The following is a 14,503-nucleotide window of genomic DNA, read 5'->3' on the forward strand; positions in this document are numbered from 1 at the left end:
GACTCACTGTTGATGTTGAGAAATGCTGTTTGTTCAGAAATTAACACATACTGTGTCACAAACCATAGCAAAAACGATTTTACATATTCCTTCATTCGAATGTTTTTGTCAACATACAAAAACAATTTTGTATTCTCCTAAATAATTTTCAGAGAAGATACACCATCAAAAATCATACAGATGGGTTAAAAATGTTTACTCATTGTTATTTTAGTGAGTACACTTTTTTTTTTTTAAGTACACAGGAATAGAGGCAGAGCTGTGAAAGAGACACTGAGGAAATAGAGCCATCATATCTATGATGTTAGAAATCAAGTCACAAAGTTACAAAAATAATCCTTACAGTTTGAACCATAAACATTCCAACAATTGAAAAATTAAATACATTATTAATTTGAATGAAAACTGAGTGTATATGACTATTGTATAAAATATGGTTCACAAGAATCCGTGTAATTTTTAAATATAGTAAATGCTGTAGATATAATACAGGAAGGTTTATTTTTTCCCAGAAAGCATAAATTAGAGGCACAATCTAGCAACTTCCCCAGACACTTTTCTAGGCATCAAGATTTTATGACCAAAATCATATTATGAGGAAAGATTAAAAAAAAAAAAAAAAGATCTTTGAAAATTACGAAGGAAACCACAGTAAATTTTAACTTGTAATTCAAGGAGGAAAAATTTCAACACATAATTATTCTTTAAAACTCCATAATAGGATTGTATAAAACAAATCAGAAAATTTTATTGTGTTTCTCTCTGCTGGCCTCTTTTTTTGCAAACTGAATAACAGATGGCATTTAAGAAGATATACCCACCATTGTGTCAATAATTTCACAGTCTAGTTGGCAAGATGAGCAAAAAGCCAATTTTCATAATGGCTCTGCACCCAGAGCTATCCTACAGAACTCTCAGGAAGGAAATTTCCACAGTAAGAAGCCTGCTTTGATTTTGTCTTTGTAACACCATGACTGATTTTACTTTAAATAAATGATCTACAGTCTTACCATTCAGAATTGATGACTTTCCTATTTGGAATTGTTCAGCTTTAAATATGTTTAATAAATCTCAAATGAATTAGAATATAAGAGTTTCTAAGTTTTAATATTTTTATTCCAATACTGTCATAAAATCAGTATGTGTTAAATATCACTTTAATGACTCTAGGAAGAAATGACTTCGAGAACATGACTTCCTATTTTTATTCTTTTCTAACTTACATTTTTAATAACTTACATTTTTAATATTTTCTTCATGTTTGTAGGAAGAAAAAACTCACCTTAGAACATACAGTACAAATTTATGATCCCTATTCTATCATCTAACTCCTCTGCTTTCTCTGAAGCAAACACTCTTAATTATTTGTTGTATACCTTCCTAACTTGTTTCCAATGTTTATAGTCACATAGTTCCTCCTTAAAATCAATCATAGAAGATATGTCATAGTAGATATATTTTTGTGTAATCTTTTTTCCCCAGATGACAAAATATCTGATTTCACAAGTAATTTCACAAAAATCTACCTCATACTCTATTTTATGTAGGAACACTTCCCCATCTTTTTTTTTTTTTTTCTTTTGTCTAGTAGAAACAGCAAGCACTATGAAGGGTATATTTTAAAATATACATTTGCACATCTATGTGTATATTCTTGAAGTCTAGATTCTTAGAAGTAAGTTTATGGGTTAAATAATATGCATACTGATACTTTAATAGAATCTGTTAAGTTGCATTCTCAAAAGCTCCTATAATTTTACATTCTCACAGCATTCTTTAAAGGTATCTATTTCATCTCAATTTAAAAACTTTTAGATTGGCATCTGAATAGGCAAAGAAGAAGTCAAACTCTCACTCTTTGCAGATGATATGATACTTTTTGTGGAAAACCCAAAGACTCCACCCCAAAACTGCTAGAACTCATACAGGAATTCAGGCAAGTGGCAGAATATAAAATCAATGCACAGAAATCAGTGGCATTCCTATACACCAACAACAAGACAGAAGAAAGAGAAATTAAGGAGTCGATCCCATTTATAATTGCACCCAAAACCATAAGATACCTAGGAATAAATCTAACCAAAGAGGCAAAGAATCTGTACTCAGAAAACTATAAGATACTCATGAAAGAAATTGAGGAAGACACAAAGAAATGGAAAAATGTTCCATGTTCATGGATTGGAAGAACAAATATTGTGAAGATGTCAATGCTACCTAGAGCAATCTACACATTTAATGCAATCCCTATCAAAATACCATCCACTTTTTTCAAAGAAATGGAACAAATAATCCTAAAATTTGTATGGAACCAGAAAAGACCCCCAAATAGCCAGAGGAATGTTGGAAAAGAAAAGCAAAGCTGGCGGCATCACAATTCCGGACTTCCAGCTCTATTACAAAGCTGTCATCATCAAGACAGTATGGTACTGGCACAAAAACAGACACATAGATCAATGGAACAGAATAGAGAGCCCAGAAATGGACCCTCAACTCTATGGTCAACTCATCTTCGACAAAGCAGGAAAGAATGTCCAATGGAAAAAAGACAGTCTCTTCAACAAATGGTGTTGGGAAAATTGGACAGCCACATGCAGAAGAATGAAACTGGACCACTTCCTTACACCACACACAAAAATAGACTCCAAATGGCTGAAAGACCTAAATGTGAGACAGGAGTCCATCAAAATCCTAAAGGAGGACACAGGCAGCAACCTCTTTGACCTCAGCCACAGCAACTTCTTCCTAGAAACATCACCAAAGGCAAGGGAAGGAAGGGCAAAAATGAACTATTGGGACTTCATCAAGATAAAAAGCTTTTGCACAGCAAAAGAAACAGTCAACAAAACCAAAAGACAACCGACAGAATGGGAGAAGATATTTGCAAATGACATATCAGATAAAGGGCTAATATCCAAAATTTATAAAGAACTTCTTAAACTCAATACCCAAAGAACAAATGATCCAATCAAGAAATGGGCAGAAGACATGAACAGACATTTTTCCAAAGACATCCAAATGGACAACAGACACATGAAAAAGTGTTCAACATCGCTTGGTATCAGGGAAATCCAAATCAAAACCTCAATGAGATATCACCTCACACCAGTCAGAATGGCTAAAATTAACAAGTCAGGAAACAACAGATGTTGGCAGGGATGTGGAGAAAGGGGAACACTCCTACACTGTTGGTGGGAATGCAAGCTGGTGCAGCCACTCTGGAAAACAGTATGGAGGTTCCTCAAAAAGTTGAAAATAGAACTAGCGTACAACCCAGCAATTGCACTACTGGGTATTTACCCCAAAGATACAAATGTAGTGATCCGAAGGGGTACGTGCACCCCGATGTTTATAGCAACAATGTCCATAATAGCCAAACTATGGAAAGAGCCAAGAGGTCCATCAACAGATGAATGGATAAAGAAGATGTGGTGTATATATATATACAATGGAATATTATGCAGCCATCAAAAGGAATGAAATCTTGCCATTTGCAACGACGTGGATGGAACTAGAGGGTATTATGCTGAGCGAAATAAGTCAATCAGAGAAAGACATGTATCATATGATCTCACTGATATGAGGAATTCTTAATCTCAGGAAACAAACTGAGGGTTGCTGGAGTGGTGGGGGGTGGGAGGGATGGGGTGGCTGGGTGATAGACATTGGGGATGGTATACGCTATGGTGAGCGCTGTGAATTGTGTAAGACTGTTGAATCACAGACCTGTACCTCTGAAAAAAATAACACATTATATGTTAAAAAAAAAAAAAAAAAAAAGAAGAAGATAGCAGGAAGGGAAAAATGAAGGGGGGGAAATCGGAGGGGGCCAACCATGAGAGACTATGGACTCTGAGAAACAAACTGAGGGTTCTAGAGGGGAGGGGGTTGGGGAAATGGAAAAAATTTTTTTTAGATTTTTTAATAAAATTTGTATCAATGCATTATATAAAATGGGGTAAAATACTCAAATATATACTCAGATATTTATAGAAAAGATATTATTTCAATATTTTGCCAGGTTTTTCTAGGTAGTTATTTTTCCTGTTAGTTCATAGAAGTTTCTTTTATATATGAATAAATATTCATGAATATTATAATAGTGAGGTTTTTGCTATTATAATGCTTAATAAAAAATAAGCCCTGAATTTTAGTAGGTTATAAAAATAGCCATTTGCTTTTTCTGATTAGAGGTCTACAGATTAGCTGCATTTTGGCAAATTTTGCCTGGTCATAATTGGGCTTGATTCCAGTCTAGAGGTCAAGTTCAGGTATCGTTTGCATGCCTTATTCCAGGAACCATTATCTACCTGGGTATATATTTCACTGGGCATATTTTTCTCATACTGATGACAAAAGTGCAAGAGAACAACTGTGACCACATAAACACATTTAAAACCTCTGTTTGGAAAACATGAATTATGTTCCTTCACATACCACTGACCAAAGCAAGTCTTCTTAGGCCATGTTCAGTCATGAGCAAGTGGAAAATAAAGAAATTTGTGAACAAGTGATCCTAACATATCACTGTATTTTGAATGCTTTTCCACATCAACTGCTTATGCTTTTATTTTTTTTACAAGTTTTTAAATCTACGCATTGCAATAATCTGTTTATAAATTTGGATTTTGTGTCCTACTTAAGCTTTCATGCTGATCATGAATAAGTATTATCATCCTATATATATTTTTTATAGTACTGACTTTTGCATGTTTCAATTGCAAGTTTTGTATGTGTACTTTTTAAACAAAAACATTTTCCTGTGGACTTTAACCTATCTTTCCAATTGCCACAACATAATTTTTATTAAATAATTTCTGTATGAGTTTGAAATACCATCTACTTCATATACTAAATTGCCATGTATAAATTGGTTTATTTCTTGTATTTTTTCCTGCTAATCTACTTCTGTATTTCTGCACCAAAACACATATTTCTCATTTCCGTAGCTTTAAAAAAATGTTTGACAGGGGCGCCTGGGTGGCTCAGTTGATTAAGTGTCCTTCGGCTCAGGTCATGATCCCAGGGTCCTGGGAGCCAGCCCCGCATCAGGCTCCCTGCTCGGTGGGGAGCCTGCTTCTCCCTCTGCCTGCCACTCCCCGTGCGTGTACGCTCTCTCTCTGTCAAATAAATAAATAAATCTTTTAAAAAAAAAGTTTGCATAGTAAATCAAGTCCTAGATCACTGGTTTTGATTGCATGTATGCATGTATTTATTTATTTACATTTATATTTTTGGCAATTTTCTTGCCTTTTTCTGTATATTTCCTCTTGTGGGTGATCTAAAGATTAAGTTTTCCTCAGTCAACTTAAAAATATTCCTGGGGTTGTGAAAAGAAAATAATGTAAAATATCTTATTTAGATTGAAGCACCTGAAATTGCCAATCATTCCCCTTTTTAGACCTAAATAAACAGTAATTTATTATGATTCAACCTACTATAGAAAATTAATTTAGAATTAATTACCTATAGACAATATTGTTCATTCCCATCCAGGAATATGATATATTTTTTTCTCTTCATTATATATTTTTGTATAGTTTGGTTTCATTTTCACCCAGCCTTTTTTAAAATTAATTTTTTTTTAAATTTTTAAGTAATCTCTACACCCAATATTGGGTTCAAACTCACGACCCCAAGATCAAGTCACATGTTCTGACTGAGCCAGCCTGGAACCCTTCATCTAGCCTTTTCACCCTTTTTTTTTTTCTCTTAGGTATAGTAATAAGGTCTCTGAGGTTTAATTTGTTGTTAGGTAATGGCCACTATTTTGTTATATTTCTATGTTGTTATTGCTGATTTACAAGAAAGATACTGCTTTTTATAAGTTGATGTTGAAAGGAAATCAAGCATAGTGGTTAATATAAAATGCTCTAACGCCCTAGCACTTTGGTTCAAACCCCAGCTCATTAATAAATGACACTAAGGAGTTCGTGCTCTTTGCCAGTTTCCTTCTCTACAAAAATGTAACCATAACACCTTCTGCAATGAAGCACAGTTTCTCAGATTCCTCTCTTTTATTTTATTTTCCTCTTTAAAGATCACCTCCTCACATCAGCAGCACGTGTGTGTGTGTGTGTGTGTGTGTGTGTGGCCAGGGGGAGGTTTGTCATTGGAAGGGATGTGGATGTGGGAAGCAAGCCTGCAAATGCAAACTTTGCTCCTGTCTATGAGATAATTTTATTTTCTCGATTCAGGAGGCCCTATTCTGTGAAACGACTGAGCAAAAGTCAACTAGCAGTATCTGAAAGCTTCCTTAGGGTCAAAATACTATACAATCTTCATTCAAAGGTTAATATACAAAGTCAAAAACATCATCCAAACATCCATCAATACACGAATTTACAGAAACTCTCTGCTGCAAATGTGAGAAGGTTGAAATACCACATTAACTACATGTAATACATTCTAAGACAGGATAGCATAAAGAGAATTAATGGACAGGACTGGCATTAGTTAAGTAGGTAGAATAAAGCAATGTGACTTGAGGAAACTGGGACACATTTGGAGAAAAAAAAACAGATGAATAGATGAGGTTTAATCTCACACTTTTAATTGGGCAAATAGAAAGTGTCCTAATTGATTTGAGTATATCTTTTTTAAAATTACTTTTTTATTATTATGTTTTTTAAGTGTATAGCTCAATGGTTATTATTGTATTCACAGGGCCAAACTAAATAAAGAGGAACACCAAGGTAAGCTCAAATTACCAGAAATTGAGTTTTTTTTGTTTTTTTGTTTTTTTTCAGAAATAGCAGAGAAATTGCAATTTGGGACATATAAACTGTACCAAGCTACAGGCAAGTCCACTAACTTCTGGGGTGGGCTATATTTATGAGCAGGAAGTGCAAAAAGGGGAGTCCAAGCAGCTAGAGTCCAAGCAGCAAGATCATTTGCTTGAGGAAAGAGACAGGTTCTTGGTGGGCATTCATTGGTCAAGGAATAAGTTTTAGTTTTTTGTAACTCACGCATTTATGAAAAATTAGTCTCTCAGTCCTTCAGTTTCCTTCCCCTGAGGGCATGTGCATGTGATTCTCTATTTTATATCCTTTAGTTCCATTTTATTTATTTTTTTTAAAGATTTATTTATTTTAGGGGGGGGGAGCATGACTGCACACGTTGAGTGGGGGGAGGGGCAGAGGGAGAGAATCTTTAAGCAGACCCCTCACTGAGCATGGAGCCCCATTGAGGGCTTGATCTCATTACCCATTCATCAGTTGATAGAGATTTACATTGTTTCTACCTTTTGGCTATTATGAATAGTACTGCTATAAACATTTATGCACAAGTTTTTGCTTGGACATATATTTTCATTTGTCTTGGCATATACTTAGGAGTGGAATTCCTGGGTCACATTGTAACTTTATATTTAATCATTTGAGACTGCCACCTTGTTTGCCAAAATGGCTGTACCATTTTCTATTCCCACCAGTAGTATAAGAGTTTTCTGATTTCTCCACACCCTCACCCTTTTTTTTCTTCATCATTTTAGCTATCCTAGTGTATATATACTTGTCTGGTAAATGATAATCCTGAGCCTCCTTTTATGTACTATTGGTCATTTGTATATTTCCATCAGAGATATGTCTATTCAGATCAATTGCCCATTTTTTTTAGTAGGGTTGTCTTTTATTCATGGAGTTACAAGCATCCTTTTATATTTTAGATACAAGTTCTTTTTTTTTTTTTTTTTTTTTTTTACAAGAGAACAAATCTACACCTTTATTTACTTTTCATTAAATTTAAATCCTTGAGGGGTACAGCATCACACGGATTCTGTGGCCAATGGGTTTAGCAGAAAGGTTGCTTCGGAATTTGGCACGAACCATGCCACTGTTTCCATGAGCACGAGTTACTTTTCCCCAGATTACTCTGGTTTTGTTTGGTTTGCCACCAGGAGTCACTGTGCTGTTCTTTGCTTTGTACACATAAGCACATCTCTTGCCTAGATAGAATTCCATTTCATCTCGAGCATAAACACCTTCAATTTTAAGAAGAGCTGTGTGCTCCCTCTGGTTCTGGAGACCCCGTTTATAGCCAGCAAAAATGGCCTTGGACCACAGCCTTCCATTATAGGAGTCCTGTTCTCAGCAGGCCTCCACAGACTCCAAGATGGCGGAAAAAGAAAGCTAGATACAAGTTCTTTATTTGACATACAATTTGCAAATACGTTCCTACATTTTATGATTTGTCTTTTCATTTTCTGGATCATGTTCTTTGAAGCACAAAGGTTTTAAAGCAATTTTCCCTTTTCCTACTGGTTATTCTGTTTATTTTCTATAAGTAACTCATTTTATATAAGATGCTATATTAGGTTGCCAGAGGGGCCATGACAAAGTATGGCAACCTAGGTAGCTTAAACAACAAAAAACATTGTTTCACAATTCTGGTGGCCAGAAGTTCAAAATCCAGGTGTCTGAGGGTTGGTTCTTTCTGACAGCTGTGAGGACGAATGTTCCATGCCTCTCGCCTAGCTTCTGGTGCTTTGCTGGCAATATTTAGCATTTGGGGCTTGTAAAAGCATTATTCCAATCTCTACCTTCATCTTCACATGGCGTTCTCCCTAACTGTGTGTGTGTGTCCAAATTTCCCCTCTTCATATGTACATCAGTTACATTAAATAAGAGGCCCTTCCTACTCTAGTATGGCTTCATCTAAACGTAACTAATTACAACTAGAGCAACCCTAATTCCAAGTAAGGATACATCCTGAGGTACTTGGGATCAGAACTTCAACATATGAATTTTTTAGGAATACAATTCAACCCACAGCACATGCATTATCAAACAAATAAATACTTATCTAATACTTTCTCAAACATTACTTAGTAAAATCTTAAAATTAATATAACTATATATAAAGCAAACTCTTTCCCATACATTGTCTTATTTTTCTCATAACCCCCTGGTGTGATAAGTAAATACTTATATTTTATCTCCATTTTATAGATGAAACAATTATGATATCTAGAGAGATTTTATTTGCCCTAGTTTATTATGTTTCTGTGTAACAAAAAGAAAGGAGTACAATCTCCCACTCTACATCCTCACCAGGGCCTTTCATACTAAAGGTAATGCTTACGACTACATCTATCTATTTAATGGAAAGGTGACACCAATAAAAGTACTTACATACTTCTGCAAATATGAGAGAAATAAATGCTCTAGGAAAATGGCATAAAATTTTATCCAATGAGCCTGTGAGTTCTACTCAGCTAGATAATCTAGGAAACACAGAATGCATAAAAAGCATTATCCTTGCTTTCAATGCACTTATTGTCTATTAGGAAAGTTAAGCATAATATAGAAAATAATGGATAAGAAAATAAGATCAGATAAACTATGATGAATTGTTCAATGACGTGATTTAGATAGTGGTCAAAGGAGAATTAAATTTGGGTGGATTGGAGTATTCTGAGATGTCTTTATTATGAAAATTGGACTTGAATTAGGGACTGATGTCAGGAAATGGGTCCTGAAGTCATGGAAAGGAGGAAGAACTATGGGTGGGGGCAAAAAACATGAATCAAACTAACAAATTGGAATTGTGAATCCTCTCTCGACGGAAAAGGGGCAATTCAGATTACAGTAACTAGAGAAAACAAAAATTGTAGACAATAATAAAACTTGTCATTCTCATTTCAATTTATATTTGCTGATTAATAAGTGACTGCACTCATACCTTCACATTTTTAGGTTAATTCCAAAGCATTCATGCAGCAAGAGAAGCACTCTCAAAAATAAGATCACCTTTTCACTTCATGGTATTAAGGACAATTAGAGCTTATTCAGAGTAATGGTGTGAACTCCCTAGTAGTGCTTCATTAGTCTTCCTACTGAGTAGGCATGGAGTGTGGGCCAGGAAAGGGCAAAGTTCCCCTCCAAGGAAAGTCAACCCTAATTTGGCAGGTCAGTACTTTAACCTCACAGCCTACTCAATCCATCTCTATTTTTCTGGAACTACCAACAAGGCTGCCAAATGTGATCCATGCACTTGTCCACTAGAAACTGAATGGGAGCCATCAACTCATTTCACACAGGTCAGCAAACAGCAATCAAAGGCTAATGGCTTTCTGTCACCACCAACCCAGGGTAGGTGCAAAGGCCGCCCTGGAGGTTAGAGGCTCTGCATCCCATTACCTATTCCAGGAACTATCTGGTCCCCCTCTAAAAAGCAATTTACTTGGTACAAAATTGAAAGTACTACCTGATTTGCTCTTTTCCCAGTGCTGCTTTCAAAAATGCCTAAAAGTTTCTAAAGTGGCAGAACTGATGGGCTGGCCTCTTTGCTAGGTATTTGGCAGGTGTGAGGGAGCAGTGGTGAAAAACTAGTAAAGAGAAATGTCAAGTTATGTTTTGCCAAGAGATGAGTCAGCATTCAGTACATGGCAAAGACTGTTGACCTAAAATCCTCATTCAACTGTTGTTAAATGCAGAATATAGCCCCACAAGTCTTTCAAAGAAAGCTTTTCCTTAACAAAGTAACCGTTAATTGGTACTAGTGATTAGAGATGGGTTTGTTGAAAAGAATAACTTTTCCATCTATAGCATTAGAAGATTGGAATTGTGTAAAGAGTAGCCAACTTAAAAACATTTGATACTTAGGCACTATGACTCTAGAAATGTTTATTTTCAGAAATAGTTTGTCCCAAACTGTTAAGTAAGCAAGTTCTATATGTCTTGTCCTCAGTTTTTGCCTTAAAATTAATATGAAACTGCCAAAAATGCAAAATCCAAAATCATGCTTGAAAATACTCTGAAATTAATAAAGATTAAGCTTTGGGCACTTCCAAATGCATATCCAAAGCTCTAGTAAATTTTGTTGATTTATGTTATGATTTTTCTTTAGGAAAGTCCTTCAAATTATGTAATATTTAGGATCCAAATAACTTGGGTGTACCTCTATCAACTGACTAATCACATTATGAATCTGTAAAAACCTATAAATATTATGTCTATCTGTGCTTCTCATTCTACACAAAACTCACTACAAAACAACGTTCAAAAAGATTCTTCTCTGTGGGCCTCTGGGGGGAGACACAGCCCAAAAAGTGGTGGTTGCAGCATTTTTCTCATTCTAGTTCTTAGCATAACTACACACAGAGATGCATACCAAATTCAAGTACAAACACAAATGCAAAGATAAAGGTGGAGTGAAAACAGATACTAAGATCTGAAAAATGCTCAACAATTCTACTTAAGAAGAAATTTAAAATATCTCGTTCACTTAGATGTCTAATTGCTTTCAGCAAGACATTAAATTTAGTTAACAGAGAAATTACATAACTTTTAATAAAAAATCTCTAGCTTGTCAATAATGCTTTGTAGGGAAAAACAATTCTCAGAATTCACAAAGGCCTTACAAGACCCTATATCACTTATTTTATACTTTAGCTCAAATAATAACCATACTGATTCATCATAGTCGTGACTTTCCCATACATTGTGCATATGTGTGCATACCGCATTATTCAAAGTTAATTATGTATTACCAGGAACACACCAGTCATTTTTCCAACACACCATTGAAATCCATTCCTAGAATTATCTTTAAAATATTAATATATGAAAAATGTCACTTAGAATCAAATAAAAGTTCAGGCATCTCCTGAGTCCTGTTGTTTTAACAAATAGATATAGCTTAAACTCTAAAATAACTTCCCTGAAAAGCTACTTTTTTGTTAATACTTCAAAAAATATTCTATTCACATTTAGAGAAAAGTTGGGAAAAGTGCAGAAGTTTCTCATATACCTAGCTTCCAGGAACATTACTATTATATACATTTGCATATATATATTACTATGTATATACACACATATATATATATACATATATGCATGTACATATATGTATATACACAAAAAATCATAGTACATTTTTCAAAATCAGGAAATTAATTGGGGTCACTATTATGAACTAAACTACAGACCTTATTTAAATGTTACTCATTTCTTCTCTAGTGTCCTTTCAAGTATCCAATCCAGGATCCCACACTGTTTTTGGCTTTTGTCTCCTTACTTCCTTCCAATCTGTGACAGTCTTTCATTCTGCTGCTTTTTAGGAATTTCATTTATTTTCTGAAGCAAAATGATAGATATTGATTTCCACTAGTTATCTATTATCACAATGATTTTTTTAAATAACTGTATTCTTTTTATTTTCCAGGGAGTAATTTTTTTTAATTTTTAATTTTTATTCATTTTTTTTCAAATTTTTATTTAAATTCCAGTTAGTTAACATACAGTGTAACATTAGTGTCAGGTGTAGAATCTAGTGCTTCATGACTTACATACAACACCCATGGTCACAATGATTTTATTACTCTGTCAACCATTAGGTTAAATGCGAAATCAATAATGCTGTAAAAAAGCATAAAGCAAATACTTTGGCGCACATAAGAAAGAATAATCTGAACGTGTATATTATTTTTTTAAAGATTTTATTTATTTATTTGACAGAGAGAGAGACAGAGAGAGAGCATGAGCAAGGAGGAGAGGGAGAGGGAGAAGCTGACTCCATGCTGAGCAGGGAGCCCCACTCAGGGCTCCATCCCAGGACCCTGGGATCATGACCTGAGCTGAAGGCAAATGCTTAATGGACTGAGCCACCCAGGCCCTGAACGTGTATATTATTCACATATAATCATATATTTTTTCATTATCTCATTATCACAATATTTGCTAGAAGTATTGTTCAGTCCCATTCTATATGTGATAAAATTGAGGCACAGAAAAGTCACTTGCCCAAAATCACTTAGCTGATTAGCAGAAGACCAGAATTTTAAAACATCTTTTACTGTAATTCATATGCTGTAGATAATCTCCAATGCATGAGTCTTCCTAACAGCTGCATTGAATAGATTTTTGTAGAATGTAAGACCTAAATCCTAAAGAATCTACACACATTTCTCCTGTCTTGCACAGCTTCAGCTGCGCACTCACAATCAAATATGACAAAATCTAATAGAACTGTTGTGTGCCAAGCCCTAGTGTGATCAATTGACCTTCAACTTTGCACTTGTTTTTCCATTATGCAGTGTCAAATATTATATAAACATAAGTCATGCTAATGTCTTTCATTAAATTTCAGTTAGCCAAATTGTCCCTATCCAAATACCAAAACTAAATTTTCCCCTTCATATTGACTCCCAGTTTTGAGTGGACACACATTTCAAGTGCTACTTCCCTTTCCCCCAGATTTCCTTGTCACCAAGTTATCATGTGACCTGAGCTGTCCATTATGAACTGGGTGTTACCTGATTAAGCCATAAAGTTGGTCATGTACAACAGCACTCCATCATTAAATGGAAGTGGTATTTACATGATTGAGTGGCATATTCAAGCCCTAGCAGGCCCTGAACACACAAGTAGGTTACATGAAGAAGTGACCTAAATGTCTATGGTCCACACTCCTGCCACACCACCTTCTTTCTCTCAGCCTACATGTAAGGCTTCATATGGAATTCCTGACATTCAGGTAAGAAAGGGAGATAAGACTCAGCCCTAGTTTAGAGATGGTTCTGCATGATATGCAGACACCAATCAAAAGTGGAGAGCTATAGCTCATTTCAGGGACATCCCTGAAGGACAATGGTGAGGGGAATTCCTCCCTGTGGACAGAACATCAAGCAATATTTGGTTTATCACTTTGCTTGGAAGTAAAAATGGTCAAATGTGCAATCGCAATTATGTACTAATTCATGAGCTCTGGCCAGTGATTTGGCTGGATGGTCAGGGACTTAGAAGAATCATGACTGAAAAATTGGTGAAAAGGAAATTTGAAGAAAAAGTATGTGGACAGACCTCTCCCAATGGGCAAAAAAATGTGAAGATACTTGTGTCCCATGTGAATGCTTACCAAATGGTGACCTCAGCAGAGGAGGATTCTAATAATAAAGTGGATATGACCTGTTCTATAGATACCAGTCAGACTCTAATAATAAAGTGGATACAACCCGTTCTATAGATACCAGTCAGCCTTCCCCCAGCCACCATTGTCATTGCCAAATGAGTTCATGAACAAAGTGGCTATGGGGGAAGGGATGGAGGTTACGCATGGGCTCAGCAACATGGACTTTCACTCACCAAGGCAGACCTGGATAGAGCCACTGCTGAGTGACAAATCTTCCAGCAGCAGAGACAACCATTGAGTCCCACACATGGCACTATTCCCGAGGGTGATCAGCCAGGTTGTTGCATTGGACAGCTTCCATCATGGAAGGGGCAGTGTTTTGTCAATGGAATTAAGACTTACTCTGGATACAGATTTGCCTTCCCTGTGTACAATGTTTCTGTTAAAACTACCGTCCATTGACTTACAGAATGCATCACCAACCATCATGGTATTCCACACTGCATTGCTTCTGATCAAGAAACAACCTTCACGGGGCACCTGGGTGGCTCAGTCGTTAAGAGTCTGCCTTTGGCTCAGGTCATGATCCAGGGGTCCCAGGATCGAGCCCTGCATCAGGCTCCCTGCTCTACGGGAAGCCTGCTTCTCCCTCTCC

General features: G+C 35.8%; 1 pseudogene; it reads right to left on the bottom strand.

Annotated features, from left to right (window-relative positions):
* Positions 1-7,712: 7,712 nt before the first annotated feature.
* Positions 7,713-8,542, bottom strand: LOC118528433 (large ribosomal subunit protein eL33 pseudogene; annotated as a pseudogene).
* Between the last annotated feature and the right edge of the window lie 5,961 nt (positions 8,543-14,503).

The sequence above is a fragment of the Halichoerus grypus genome, chromosome 1 (genome assembly GCF_964656455.1).
Source record: "Halichoerus grypus chromosome 1, mHalGry1.hap1.1, whole genome shotgun sequence".
Lineage (NCBI taxonomy): Eukaryota > Metazoa > Chordata > Mammalia > Carnivora > Phocidae > Halichoerus > Halichoerus grypus.